General features: G+C 40.1%; 1 long non-coding RNA gene across 1 annotated transcript in view; it reads left to right on the top strand.

The window, feature by feature from the left end:
• The window catches only part of LOC144340020 (uncharacterized), a 33221-nt gene that overhangs the window by 2447 nt on the left and 15026 nt on the right, over window positions 1–15748 (top strand). Inside the window, exon 2 of the long non-coding RNA XR_013415713.1 lies at window positions 1847–1921. This is a non-coding gene — a long non-coding RNA (uncharacterized LOC144340020). The remainder of the gene's footprint in view (window positions 1–1846; window positions 1922–15748) is intronic.

Here is a 15748-nt window from a genome sequence, read left to right as displayed (position 1 = left end):
GGATTGTTCTAAAGCAGATGCCACTGGGAGAGAAGAGGAGCCTCTGATAGGCACTGCCCAGGGGAAGAAGGGCACAGAAAGGGGAACCTGAGAGGGGCCGGTGTTGTACGAGTCTAATTGTAAGGACCATTAACCATCAAAACGTTTTTACATAATTCATTCATGGTTTCTAGGTTTCTGGGCCTTTCTTCCCTGTCCAGCTCTATAATTTCAGAGAACCTCCCTGTGGGGAGAAATTGTCTAGGAAATATCTATAGTAATAATCTGGAGTGGTTTATATTGAAGAAGAATAACGCAAATAATTACAGTTGAAATCGTCCAAATATTCTTTTTCTTATACATAGGGCAGTTGCCACAGCAGGGGAAGAAAGACATGGAATTTCTATTGTCTTTAAATACCCCCAGATTAGTAGTGATATGCATTGCTTTCTTTCCAAACTCATTGGTCAAAATAATCACATAGCCCTAGGCTCCTAATCACAAAGCCCTAGGCTCCTAATCACATGGCTCTCCTATTGAGAGGTGACAACATGCTAGCAGCCCTCGCTCTCGGTGCCTCCTCAGCCTCAGCGTCCACTCTGGCAGCGCTTGAGGAGCGCTTCAGCCCGCCACGGCACTGTGGGAGTCCCTCTCTGGGCTGGCCGAGGCTGCAGCCGGCTCCCTCTGTTTGCAGGGAGGTGTGGAGGGAGAGGCACGGGCTGCGTGCTGCACGGAGTCCAGCGCCAGTTCCGGCAGGTGTGGGCGCGACTCGGGGGCCCAGCACTCAGAGCGGCTGACCGGTGCCTCCAGCCCAGGGCAGTGAGAGGCTTAGCACCTGGGCCAGCAGCTGCGGTGGGTGGGCCCGGTCCCGAGCAGTGCCGGCCGGTGCTGTGCTCGAGCTCTCGCGGGGCCTCAGCTGCCTCTTCGTGCGCTGCCCCCTGCTCCACAGCACTCAGTGCCATCAACCACCCAGGGGCTGAAGAGTACAGGTGCAAATGACCCCCTGAGAAGTGGATTCCAGGGGACTGGCAGGGCAGCTCCACCGGCGGAAGCCACTAGGTGAAGCCAGCTGGGCTCCTGAGTCTAGTGGGGACTTCGAGAACTTTTATGTCTAGCTAAGGGATTGTAAATACACCAATCAGCACTCTGTGTCTAGCTCAAGGTTTGTAAATACATCAATCAGTACTCTGTATCTAGCTAAGCTAGTGGGGACTTGGAGAACTTTTATGTCTAGCTAGAGGATTGTAAGTGCACCAAGCGCTCTGTGTCTAGCTCAGGGATTGTAAACACACCAATCAGCACTCTGTCAAAATGGACCAATCAGCAGGATGTGGGTGGGGCCAGATGAGGGAATAAAAGCAGTCTGTCCCGCCAGGCAGCTTCCGCAACCCCATCCGGTATCCTTCCACGTGGTGTAGGCTTTGTGTTTCCCCTCTGCAATAAATCTTGCTGCCACTCACTCTTTCGGTCCACACTGCTTTTATGAGCTGTAACACTCACCCTGAAGGTCTGCAGCTTCACTCCTGAAGCCAGTGAGACCACAAACCCTCCGGGAAGAACAAACAATTCCAGACGTGCTGCTTTTAAGATCTGTAGCACTCACCTCGAAGGTCTGCAGCTTCACTCCTGAAGCCAGTGAGACCAAGAACCAACCAGAAGGAAGAAACTGGGGACACACTATCTTTAAGAACTGTAACACTCACCGTGAGGGTCCACAGTTTCATTCTTGAAGTCAGTGAGACCAAGAACCCATCAATTCTGGACACATTATGAGGGAGACTGGGGAATGCAGTGGACCCTATGGAACCTGGGTGAACACTACCACCTTTATAACACACAATTGTTGCTCTGTTTCTTTTTCTTCCAGATCCTTTACTGTACAATCTCATAAGCGTGCTTACAGAACAATACACAGGCAACTCCTGCTTGATATCTATAATCTGTAAGTCTATAATTTAGTCCTAAAAATGAAATATTCTATGTAAAAACACTATTTCTTATTGTTTTATGTGTGAAACCAAGGTAATGTAATATGCATCAAACTGAAAGCTTACCAATTTTCTAAATCATAAATAGAATTTATGAGAAAAAACTGTCAACTTAGAATACCAGAATTATAATATATGCTTCTCTGAATACCAAAAAAAAAAAAATACTTTAGGCTTATTTTATTTTATTTTATTTTGATTTGGAGTCTCACTTGTCACCCAGGCTGGAGTGCAGTGGCACAATCTTGGCTCACTGCAATCTCCACCTCCTGGGTTCAAGCGATTAGCCTGCCTCAGTCTCCCAAGTAGCTGGAATTACGGGCACTGGGCTAATTTTTTGTATTTATTTATTTATTTATTTTAATAGAGACGGGGTTTCACTGTGTTAGCCAGGATGATCTTGATCTGCTAACCTCATGATCCGCCCGCTTTGGCCTCCCAAAGTGCTAGGAATACAGGCGTGACCCACTGCATCTGGCCCAATAATTTAGGTTTATAAATAAAAAATATTGGATGATGTAAGTGGGAGTGCAAGGCATCTACAGGTCTAATGAATTCAGTGGATCACCTACACGACCCATGTTCATTTCATCTAACTATCCATTTTCATCGTTGGCTTTATCTTACTTTGGTAGAAAGACGGATTTGTAATTCCATAAATTATGCTCAGGAACAGCAGTGTCTAGAGAAAAGTTTGTAATTTTCCTTTTCTGTAACTGTTTTTTAAGGAAAAAGTAAACTTTAATAAAAAACAAAAATGATAAATATGTATATAATAACAGATTCAAAATACATAAAACAAAAATTGTCAGGACTAGGGAAAGAAATCCACAAGCAGCTGGAGATTTTAATACTTCTTTTTTAGTAATTGATAGAATAACTTGATAAAAAATTCATGATGATATAGAAGATCAGAAAAGTACTATTAACCATCTTGAGATAATTGATACTTATAAAACATTATGCTTTACAACTGCAGAATACGTATTCTTTTTCAAGTGAACATCTACCTTCATGAAGACATAATATGATGGAAAATAGTCTCAATAAATTTGGAACTACTGAAACCATACAAAGTATGTTCTCTGACAACAATTGGATGATGCAAAGAAATCAATAACAATATGATGTCTAGATAATGCCCAAATGTGTCAAAATTTGAAAACTGATAATGAAAACAAAACTTACCATAACTCATTGAATGTAGTTAAATCAGTGCTTAAAAGGCAGTATATAGCTGTGTTTATATAAAAAAGATAGAAAGGAAGAAAGAAAGGAAGTATGGAAGAGAAAGAGAAAGGAAGGAATCCTTGCTACAGCTAGGAGAAAAAATTCTCAAAAATGTATCTAGAAAAATACGTTATTCATGATAAAGAACTTTTATAACTCAATAATTTAAAAAAGACACATAACCTAATAAAAATGGGCAAAAATTGAACAGATACTTCAGAAAAGGAGATACATGAATAACCCAGTTACTTAACATCTTTTTTTTTCAACTTTTAAATTCAGGGGTATATGTGCAAGTTAGTGATATAGGTAAACCTGTGTCATAGAAGTTTGTTGTACAGATTATTTTATTACCCAAGTATTAAGCCTAGTACTCAATAATTCTTTTTTCTCATCCTCTCCTCCTCCTACTCTTCACCCTCTGGTAATCCCCAGTGTCTGATGTTCCCTTGTATGTGTTCATCTGTTCTCATCATTTACCTTCCACTTATAAGTGAGAATATGCAGTATTTGGCTTTCTGTTCTTGTGTTAGTTTGCTAAGGGTAATGGCCTCCAGCTCCATCTATGTTCCTGCAAAGGATATGATCTCATTCATTTTTATGGCTGCAGAGTATTCTATGGTGCATATGTACTGCATTTTCTTTATCCAGTCTACCATTATTGGGGATTTAGGTTGATTCCATGTCTTTGCTACTGTGAATAGTGCTGCAGTGAACATACATGTGTCTTTATGACAGAATGATTTATATTTCTTTGAGTATATACCCAGTAATGGGATTACTGGGTCAAATGGTAGTTTTGTTTTTAGGTCTTTGAGGAAATACCACATTGCTTTCCACAAATGTTGAATTAATTTACTGTCCTACCAATGGTGTATAAATGTTCCCTTTTCTCTGCAACTTCACCAGCATATGTTAATTTTTGATTTTTTAATAATAGTCATTTGGACTGGTGTGAGATGGTCTCTCATTGTTGTTTTGATTTGCATTTCTCTAATGATCAGTGATGTTGAGCATTTTTTCATATGCTTGTTGGCTGCATGTATGTCTTCTTTTGAAAAGTGTCTGTTCATGTCCTTTGCCCTTTTTTTTTTTTCATACTTTAAGTTCTAGGGTACATGTGCACAACGTGCAAGTTTGTTACATATGTATACATGTGCCATGTTGGTGTGCTGCACCCATTAACTCGTCATTTACATTAGGTATATCTCCTAATGCTATCCCTCCCCACCCCGCTCCCCATGATAGGACCCAGTGTGTGATAATCCCCTTCCTGTGTCCAAGTGATATCATTGTTCAACTCCCACTTATGAGTGAGAACATGCAGTATTTGGTTTTCTGTTCTTGCGATAGTTTGCTGAGAATGATGGTTTCCAGCTGCATCCATGTCCCTACCAAGGACACGAACTCATCCTTTTTTATGGCTGCATAGTATTCCATGGTGTGTATGTGCCACATTTTCTTAATCCAGTCTGTCACTGATGGACATTTGGGTTGATTCCAAGTCTTTGCTATTGTGAATAGTGCCGCAATAAACATATGTGTGCATGTGTCTTTATAGCAACATGACTTATAATCCTTTGGGTATATCCCCAGTAATGGGATGGCTGGGTCAAATGGTATTTCAAGTTCTAGATCCTTGAGGAATCACCACATTGTGTTCCACAATGGTTGAACTAGTTTACAATACCACCGACAGTGTAAAAGTGTTCCTATTTTTCCACATCCTCTCCAGCACCTGTTGTTTCCTGACTTTTTAATGATTGCCATTCTAACTGGTGTGAGATGGTATCTCATTGTGGTTTTGATTTGCATTTCTCTGATGGTGAGTGATGATGAACATTTTTTCATGTGTCTGTTGGCTGTATGCATGTCTTCTTTTGAGAAATGTCTGTTCATATCCTTTGCCCACTTTTTGATGGGGTTGTTTGTTTTTTTCTTGTAAATTTGTTTGAGTTCTTTGTAGGTTCTGGGTATTAGCCCTTTGTCTGATGAGTAGATTGCAAAGATTTTCTCCCATTCTGTAGGTTGCCTGTTGACTCTGATGGTAGTTTCTTTTGCTGTGCAGAAGCTCTTTAGTTTAATTAGATCCCATTCATCAATTTTGGCTTTTGTTGCTGTTGCTTTTGGTGTTTTAGACATGAAGTCCTTGCCCATGCCTGTGTCCTGAATGGTATTTCCTAGGTTATCTTCTAGGGTTTTTATGGTTTTAGGTCTAACATTTAAGTCTCTAATCCATCTTGAATTAATTTTCATATAAGGAGTAAGGAAAGGATCCAGTTTCAGCTTTCTACTTATGGCTAGCCAATTTTCCCAGCACCATTTATTAAATAGGGAATCCTTTCCCCATTTCTTGTTTTTGTCAGGTTTGTCAAAGATCAGATGGCTGGAGATGTGTGGTATTATTTCTGAGGGCTCTGTTCTGTTCCATTGGTCTATATCTCTGTTTTGGTACCAATACCATGCTGTTTTGGTTACTGTAGCCTTTTAGTATGGTTTGAAGTCAGGTAGCATGATGCCTCCAGCTTTGTTCTTTTGACTTAGGATTGTCTTGGCAATGCGGGCTCTTTTTTGGTTGCATATGAACTTTAGAGCAGTTTTTTCCAATTCTGTGAAGAAAGTCATTTGTAGCTTAATGGGGATGGCATTGAATCTATAAATTACCTTGGGCAGTATGGCCATTTTCATTTCTTTTTTTAAATTATTATTATATTTTATTTTTAATTTAATTTTATTTATTTATTTATTCATTTTTTTTATTATACTTTAAGTTCTAGGGTACATGTGCATAACGTGCAGGTTTGTTACGTATGTATGCTTGTGCCATGTTGGTGTGCTGCACCCGTCAACTCATCAGCACCCATCAGCTCGTCATTTACATCAGGTATAATTCCCAATGCAATCCCTCCCCCTTTCCCCCTCCCCATAATAGGCCCTGGTGTGTGATGTTCCCTTTCCCAAGTCCAAGTGATCTTTAAGAATGGTTCAGTTCCCACCTATGGGTGAGAACATGCGGTGTTTGGTTTTCTGTTCTTGCGATAGTTTGCTGAGAATGATGGTTTCCAGCTGCATCCATGTCCCTACAAAGGACACAAACTCATCCTTTTTTATGGCTGCATAGTATTCCATGGTGTATATGCGCCACGTTTTCTTAATCCAGTCTGTCACTGACGGACATTTGGATTGATTCCAAGTCTTTGCTATTGTGAATAGTGCCACAATGAACATACGTGTGCATGCGTCTTTATAGCAGCATGATTTATAATCCTTTGGGTATATCTCCAGTAATGAGATGGCTGGGTCATATGGTACTTCTAGTTCTAGATCCTTGAGGAATCGCTATACTGTTTTTCATAATGATTGAACTAGTTTACAATCCCACCAACAGTGTAAAAGTGTTCCTGTTTCTCCACATCCTCTCCAGCACCTGTTGTTTCCTGACTTTTTACTGATTGCCATTCTAACTGCTGTGAGATAGTATCTCGTTGTGGTTTTCATTTGCATTTCTCTGATGGTGAGTGATAATGAGCATTTTTTTCATGTGTCTGTTGGCTGTATGCATGTCTTCTTTTGAGAAATGTCTGTTCATATCCTTTGCCCACTTTTTGATGGGGTTGTTTGTTTTTTTCTTGTAAATTTGTTTGAGTTATTTGTAGGTTCTGGATATTAGCCCTTTGTCGGATGAGTAGATTGCAAAATTTTTCTCCCATTCTGTAGGTTGCCTGTTCACTCTGATAGTAGTTTCTTTTGCTGTGCAGAAGCTCTTTAGTTTAATTAGATCCCATTCATCAATTTTGGCTTTTGTTGCTGTTGCTTTTGGTGTTTTAGACATGAAGTCCTTGCCCATGCCTGTGTCCTGAATGGTATTTCCTAGGTTATCTTCTTGGATTTTTATGGTATTAGGTCTAACATTTAAGTCTCTAATCCATCTTGAATTAATTTTCATATAAGGAGTAAGGAAAGGATCCAGTTTCAGCTTTCTACTTATGGCTAGCCAATTTTCCCAGCACCATTTATTAAATAGGGAATCCTTTCCCCATTTCTTGTTTTTGTCAGGTTTGTCAAAGATCAGATGGCTGGAGATGTGTGGTATTATTTCTGAGGGCTCTGTTCTGTTCCATTGGTCTACATCTCTGTTTTGGTACTAGTACCATAATCTTTTGGTTACTGTAGCCTTGTAATATAGTTTGAAGTCAGGTAGCATGATGCCTCCAGCTTTGTTCTTTTGGCTTAGGATTGTCTTGGCAATGCGGGCTCTTTTTTGGTTCCATATGAACTTTAAAGCAATTTTTTCCAATTCTGTGAAGAAACTCATTGGTAGCTTGATGGGGATGGCATTGAATCTGTAAATTACCTTGGGCAGTATGGCCATTTTCATGATATTGATTCTTCCTATCCATGAGCATGGTATGTTCTTCCATTTGTTTGTGTCCTCTTTTTTTTCACTGAGCAGTGGTTTGTAGTTCTCCTTGAAGAGGTCCTTTACATCCCTTGTAAGTTGGATTCCTAGGTATTTTATTCTCTTCGAAGCAATTGTTAATGGAAGTTCATTCATGATTTGGCTCTCTGTCTGTTACTGGTGTATAAGAATGCTTGTGATTTTTGCATATTCATTTTGTATCCTGAGACTTTGCTGAAGTTGCTAATCAGCTTAAGGAGATTTTGGGCTGAGATGATGGGGTTTTCTAAATATACAATCATGTCACCTGCAAAGAGGGACAATTTGACTTCTTTTTTTCCTAACTGAATACCGTTTATTTCTCTCTCTTGCCTGATTGCTCTAGCCAGAACTTCCAACACTATGTTGAATAGGAGTGGTGAGAGAGGGCATCCCTGTCTTGTGCCAGTTTTCAAAGGGAATGCTTCCAGTTTTTGCCTATTCAGTATGATATTGGCTGTGGGTTTGTCATAAATAGCTCTTATTATTTTGAGATATGTTCCATCAATACCGAATTTATTGAGAGTTTTTAGCATGAAGGGCTGTTGAATTTTGTCGATGGCCTTTCTGCATCTATTGAGATAATCATGTGGTTTTTGTCTTTGGTTCTGTTTATATGCTGGATTATGTTTATTGATTTGCATATGTTGAACCAGCCTTGCATCCCAGGGATAAAGCCCACTTGATTGTGGTGGATGAGCTTTTTGATGTGCGGCTGGATTTGGTTTGCAAGTATTTTATTGAGGATTTTTGCATCAATGTTCATCAGGGATATTGGTCTAAAGTTCTCTTTTTTTGTTGTATCTCTGTCAGGCTTTGGTATCAGGGTGATATTGGCCTCGTAAAACGAGTTAGCAAGGATTCCCTCTTTTTCTATTGATTGGAATAGTTTCAGAAGGAATGGTACCAACTCCTCCTTGTACCTCTGGTAGAATTCGGCTGTGAATCCATCTGGTCCTGGAATTTTTTTGGTTGGTAGTCTATTAATTATTGCCTCAATTTCAGAACCTGCTAATGGTCTATTCAGGGATTCAACTTCTTCCTGGTTTAGTCTTGGGAGATTGTAAGTGTCCAGGAAATTATCCATTTCTTCTAGGTTTTCTAGTTTATTTGCATAGAGGTGTTTATAGTATTCTCTGATGGTAGTTTGTATTTCTGTGGGGTCAGTGGTGATATCCCCTTTATCTTTTTTTTATTGCGTCTATTGGATTCTTCTCTCATTTTTTCTTTATTAGTCTTGGTAGCGGTCTATCAGTTTTGTTGATGTTTTCAAAAAACCAGCTACTGTATTCATTGATTTTTTGGGGGGTTTTTTGTGTCTCTATCTCCTTCAGTTCTGCTCTAATCTTAGTTATGTCTTGCCTTCTGCTAGCTTTTGAATGTGTTTGCTCTTGCTTCTCTAGTTCTTTTAGTTGTGATGTTGGAGTGTCAATTTTAGATCTTTCCTGTTTCTCTTGTGGGTATTTAGTGCTATAAATTTCCTTCTACACACTGCTTTAAATGTGTCCCAGAGATTGTGGTATGTTGTATCTTTGTTCTCATTGGTTTCAAAGAACATCTCTATTTCTGCCTTCATTTCGTTATGCACCCAGTAGTCATTCAGGAGCAGGTTGTTCTGTTTCCATGTAGTTGAGCGGTTTTGATAGAGTTTCTTAGTCCTGAATTCTAGTTTGATTGCACTGTGGTCTGAAAGACAGTTTGTTATAATTTCTGTTCTTTTACATTTGCTGAGGAGTGCTTTGCTTCCAACTATGTGGTCTATTTAGGAATAAGTGTGATGTGGTGTTGAGAAGAATGTATATTCTGTTGATTTTGGGTGAAGAGTCTGTAGATGTCTATTAGGTCCGCTTGGTGCAGAGTGAGTTCAATTCCTGGATATCCTTGTTAACTTTCTGTCTCGTTGATCTGTCTAATGTTGACAGTGGGGTGTTAAAGTCTCCCATTATTATTATTGTATGGGAGTCTAATCTCTTTGTAAGTCTCTAAGGACTTGCTTTATGAATCTGGGTGCTCCTGTATTGGGTGCATATATATTTAGGATAGTTAGCTCTTTCTGGTGATTCGATCCCCTTACCATTATGTAATGGCCTTCATTGTCTCTTTTCATCTTTGATGGTTTAAAGTCTGTTTTATCAGAAACTAGGATTGCAACTCCTGCTTTTTTTCTGTTTTCCATTTGCTTGGTAGATCTTCCTCCATCCCTTTGTTTTGAGCCTATGTGTGTCTCTGCATGTGAGATGGGTCTCCTGAATACAGGAAACTGATGGGTCTTGACTCTTTATCCAATTTGCCAGTCTGTGTCTTTTAATTGGACCATTTAGTCCATTTACATTTAAGGCTAATATTGTTATGTGTGAACTTGATCCTGTCATTATGATATTAGCTGGTTATTTTGCTCGTTAGTTGATGCAGTTTCTTCCTAGCATCAATGGACTTTACATTTTGGCATGTTTTTGCAATGGCTGGTACCTGTTGTTCCTTTCCATGTTTAGTGCTTCCTTCAGGATGTCTTGTAGGGCAGGCCTGGTGGTGACAAAATCTCTAAGCATTTGCTTGTCTGTAAAGGATTTTATTTCTCCTTCACTTATGAAACTTAGTTTGGCTGGATATGAAATTCTGGGCTGAAAATTCTTTTCTTTAAGAATGTTGAATATTGGCCCCCACTCTCTTCTGGCTTGTAGAGTTTCTGCCAAGAGATCTGCTGTTAGTCTGATGGGTTTCCCTTTGTGTGTAACCCGACCTTACTCTCTGGCTGCCCTTAACATTTTTTCCTTCATTTCAACTTTGGTGAATCTGACAATTATGTGTCTTGGAGTTGCTCTTCTCGAGGAGTATCTTTGTGGCGTTCTCTGTATTTTCTGAATGTGAATGTTGGCCTGCCTTACGAGGTTGGAGAAGTTCTCCTGGATGATATCCTGAAGAGTGTTTTTCAACTTGGTTCCATTTTCCCCATCACTTTCAGGCACACCAGTCAGACATAGATTTGGTCTTTTCACATAATCCCATATTTCTTGGAGGCTTTGTTCATTTCTTTTTACTCTTTTTTCTCTGCACTGCTCTTCTCGCTTCATTTCATTCATTTCATCTTCAATCGCTGATACTCTTTCTTCCAATTGATCGAGTCGGTTACTGAAGGTTGTGCATTTGTCATGTAGTTCTCGTGTTATGGTTTTCATCTCTATGAGTTCTTTTAAGGTCTCTTCTGCATTGATTGTTCTAGTTATCCAGTCATCCATTCTTTTTTCAAGGTTGTTAGTTTCTTTGTGCTGGGTACATAGTTCCTCCTTTAGCTCTGAGAAATTTGATTGACTGAAGCCTTCTTCTCTCAACTCATCAAAGTCATCCTCTGTCCAGCTTTGTTCCATTGCTGGTGATGAGCTGCGTTCTTTTGGAGGGGCAGATGTGGTCTGATTTTTTGAATTTCCAGCTTTTCTGCACTGCTTTTTCCCCATCTTTGTGGTTTTGTCTGCCGTTGGTCTTTTATGATGGTGACGTACCAGTGGGGTTTTGTTGTGGATGTCCTTTCTGTTTGTTAGTTTTCCTTCTAATAGTCAGGACCCTCAGCTGTAGGTCTGTCGGAGTTTGCTTGAGGTCTACTCCAGACCCTGTTTGCCTGGGTATCAGCAGCAGAGGCTGCAGAAGATAGAATACTGCTGAAAAGTGAGTGTTGCTGTCTGATTCTTGCTGTGGAAGCTTCATCTCAGGGGTGTACCCCACCGTGTGAGGTGTGAGGTGTCGGTCTGCACCTAGTGGGGATGTCTCCCAGTTAGGCTACTCAGGGCGGGGGTCAGGGACCCACTTGAGCAGGCAGTCTGTCCATTCTTAGGTCTCAACCTCCATGCTGGGAGATCCAGTGCTCTCTTCAAAGCTGTCAGACAGGGACATTTACATCTGCAGAGGTTTCTGCTACTTTTTGTTTAGCTATGCCCTGTCCCCAGAGGAGGAGTCTACAAGAGGCAGGCCAGCCTCCTTGAGCTGTGGTGGGCTCCACCCAATTTGAGCATCCAGGTGGCTTCATTTACCTACTTAAGCCTCAGCAATGGCGGGCGCCCCTCCCCCAGCCTCACTGCTGCCTTGCAGTTAGATCTCAGACTGCTGTACTAGCAATCAGGGAGGCTTCATGGGCGTGGGACCCTCCGGGCCAGTCATGGGATGTAATCTCCTGGTGTACCATTTGCTAAGACCCTTGGTAAAGCACAGTATTAGGGTGGGAGTTACCTGACTTTCCAGGTGTTGTGTGTCTCAATTTCCTTTGGCCAGGAAAGGGAATTCCCTTCCCCCTTGGGCTTCCCAGGTGAGGCGATGCCTCACCCTGCTTCAGCTCTTGCTGGTTGGGCTGCACCCGCGGACCAGCGCCAACTGTCCAACATGCCCCAGTGAGATGAAGCTGATACCTCAGTTGAAAATGCAGAAATCACCCATCTTCTGTGTCGCTCAGGCTAGGAGCTGGAGGCTGGAGCTGTTCCTATTTGGCCATCTTGGGGGCACCCCTCTTTTGCCCACTTTTTAATGGGGTCTTTTGTTTTTTTCTTGTACATTCGTTTAAGTTCCTTGTAGATACTGGATATTAGACTTTTGTCAGATGCAAAGATCTAATATCCAGCATGTATAAGAAAAAAATAGATTGCAAACATTTTCTCCTATTCTGTAGGTGTCTGTTTATTCTGTTGATAGTTTTTTTGCTGTGAGAAACGTTTTAGTTTAATTAGATTCCATTTGTCAAATTTACTTTTGTTGCAATTGCTTTTGGCAAGTTCATTATAAAATCTTTGCCTGTTCCTGTGTCCAGAATGGTATTTCCTAGGTTATGTTCCAGGGATTTTATAGTTTTGGGTTTTACGTATAAGTCTTTAATCCAGCATGAGCTGATTTTTGTATATGGTGTGAGGAAGGGGTCCAATCTCAATCTTCTGCATATGGCTAGCCAATTATCCCAGCACCATTTATTGAATAGGGAGTCCTTTTCCCATTACTTGCTTTTGTCAGCTTTGTTGAAGATCAGGAGCTGTAGGTGTGTGGCCTTATTTCTGGACTGTCTATTCTGTTCCATTGGTCTATGTGCCTGTATTTGTACCAGTACCATGCTGTTTTGGTTACTGTAGCTCTGTAGTATAGTTTGAAGTTGGGTAGCATGGTGCTTCCAGCTTTGTTCTTTTTGCTTAGTATCACCTTGGCTATTCAGGTTCTGTTTTGATTCCATATGAATTTTAAAATAGTTTTTTTTCCCTAATTCTGTGAAGAATGTCATTGGTAGTTTGATAGGAATAGCATTAAAGCTTTAAATTGCTTTGGGCAGTGTGATGGTTAATACTGAGTGTCAACTTGATTGGATTGAAGGATACAAGGTATTGATCCTGGGTCTCTAAAGGTGTTCCCCAAAAGATTAACATTTGAATCAGTGGGCCAGGAAAGGCAGACCCACCCTTAATCTGGGTGGAAACAATCTAATCAGCTGTCAGCATGGTTAAAATATGACCAGGCAGAAAAATCTGAAGAGAGACTGGCCTAGCCTCCCAGCCTACATCTTTCTCCCATGCTGGATGCTTCCTACCCTCAAACATCAGACTCTAAGTTCTTCAGTTTTGGAACTTGGACTGGCTCCCCTTCCTCCTCAGCCTGAAGATGGCCTATTGTGTGAAATATATATGTATATTCCATGAGTTCTGTGCCTCTAGAGAACCCTGACTAATACAGGCAGAGTATGGCCATTTTAACAATATTTATTCTCCCTATCCATGAGCTTGGAATGTTTTTTCATTTGTTTGTGTCATCTCATATTTCTTTGAGTACTGTTTTTGTAGTTCTCATTACAGAGATTCTTCACCTCCCTGGTTAGCTGTATTCCGAGGTATTTTACTCTCTTTGAGGCAATTGTGAATGGGATTGCATTCCTAAACTCACTATTTAAACTCCCAAAATTTAAATATTTGCCATAAATAACTTTCCACTGATTGCACCCAAAATTCATTATTTGAATTGAAACTCCACTGAAGGAAATCTGATTGTGCACACCAGTAAAACACTGATATTGCCCTTGAGTCTGTAGGGTGAAAGTTAAGTGAACTGCAGTCATATCTCAGCTGTTTCTTGACAGGATCCTGTCTTGTTCCCACATTGTCTAAATTGGTTTTTAATTGTTAGAATCATTTTCTTCATATTATTAAGTGAAAGTTTCTTCTACGAGAAAGGGACAATTTATTGCTGATTTCCAAAGTTTCATGAAGTGATGACTGCAAAGCAACACAATAACAACACCAACACCAACACCGCCAACAGAAAAACCCTTCTTGGATCTTTTTGAAGAGGTCTGAATTGGTGACATGTACAGTGAAAAATGTGAAGAACTATGAGCCTTACATAGCAAAGGACTTACTGCCAGAGAACTAATTCAAACCACAATCATCTCCTTCTGGAGGGTCAAGTGCTGTAAAGACAATTACCAGTCCCTTGGAACTGGATATGGACAAACCCCAGGCATGAACAATTCCTCCTCCTCCTTCATCAGCTCATCTCACACACTCATCCCACCGAGCAGCCACTGTGAGGACCCTGATCTCCCTCTCCTCTCCTCTAAACCTCTTTTAGGCAATTCTAATTAGTAAATAAACCTTTTTTAAATTTGTGAGTGAAATTTGAATTTGTTATCTATATGAACCTATTTTTATATTTGATCAATTTTTCTGAATTCTTGTAGAGGTGTAGTAGAGAAGAATGTTTGCATTGATATCACTGCTCACTGCAGACAGACATGAGTGTAGTGTTAAATAACTGGCAAATAATCAGCTAAACAATGATCTGATTGGCATTTAATGGCCTTCCATTTTGCAGATATCATTGTTGACTGTTATATTGCTTTGATTGTTTAAGAGTGTTTTAGTGATATCTGGAGGAAATTGTTGGGGTTTTTGGATGGGCTAGAAATGTATGGCAGCTTTTCCCCTTTAAATGATGAAATATAGAGCCCCTATGGTGGAATTTTGCTATGTAACTTTTTTTGGGGATGTATAACATTTGGAGCAAAGGATTCCTCTACTATGAGATGCAATGGGGTGGGATTGTAAAAGACTCAGCAGGCCATGAAGGAAAAGAGTTTTGGGTGAGTCAGGGCTCTATAAAGATCTCTGAGCATCTGAGAGCCTGCTTCGCACACACAATCTGTTTTCCTGGCTATTATGAGTCAAACAGTGAATAAAGCTGATCAATAGTACCTTTAAGTTCTGCTGACTTTACAGTTCTATGATGAACCTGGGAAAGTAAAACCACCAGGAGAAGAGTCTGTTACTTTGGTGAAGGAGGGTAGAAGCCATTTGGGATATTCTAGGCTCAGCAGGTGCAACGTGGAGAAAAAGCTAGGGACACAGTTGACAACCAGAGGCTCCCATATGTGGCCCTCATTGATCTGTCCCCCACCCCATCTTGAGTCATTTGAGCCACTCCAACTGAGGCCCAGTCTGCAAGGAGTGAAGTCAAGTTGTACCCACTGTGCTCTGCCCAAATTCTTAACACATGAAAACATGTTGTTTTAAGCCACTGAGTTTTGGAGTAGTTTCTTATGCAGCAACAGATAATCAGATCACCTGAGTGGGTTCCTACAAGGAGAATTGCTATACAATTGGTACATGCATTTGTAATTTTGACAGATATTACTGAATTGCTTACAATAAAAGTTTTGATCAAATTAGTTTCACCAGCATTTTATTAGTTTCTGATATTATTGCTCATAATTTTATCTGTGCCAAACGGATAGCTGAAAGATGATATTAGTGTGATTTTCATACACATTACTCAATGGGAATATGATTGAGTCATTTGTCATATGTCTATTTATTAAAGAAAGAACTATATTTTTATTGATATCTGTCTTATATATTTATTGCCCATGTTTCAATTATGATGGGAATAATTTTGATATTGATTTGTAAAAGTTCTTTATGGGGCCAAAAACGATAATTTACCATCTTTTTTTTTGAATTTTTTAATAAAACAACTTCTAATTTCTTTCACTGTTAATTTATTGTGGCTAGTATCTAAGAGAATGTTAAGTAAGTAATCACAATGGTAGTAGGCTTCCTTAGCTTGTTCTTAACTTTTGTGGCAATGTCTCAATGTTTGC

This window comes from Macaca mulatta, chromosome 3 (assembly GCF_049350105.2).
Source record: "Macaca mulatta isolate MMU2019108-1 chromosome 3, T2T-MMU8v2.0, whole genome shotgun sequence".
Classification (NCBI taxonomy): Eukaryota; Metazoa; Chordata; class Mammalia; order Primates; family Cercopithecidae; genus Macaca; species Macaca mulatta.
This window is presented reverse-complemented; position numbering and strand designations above follow the sequence as displayed.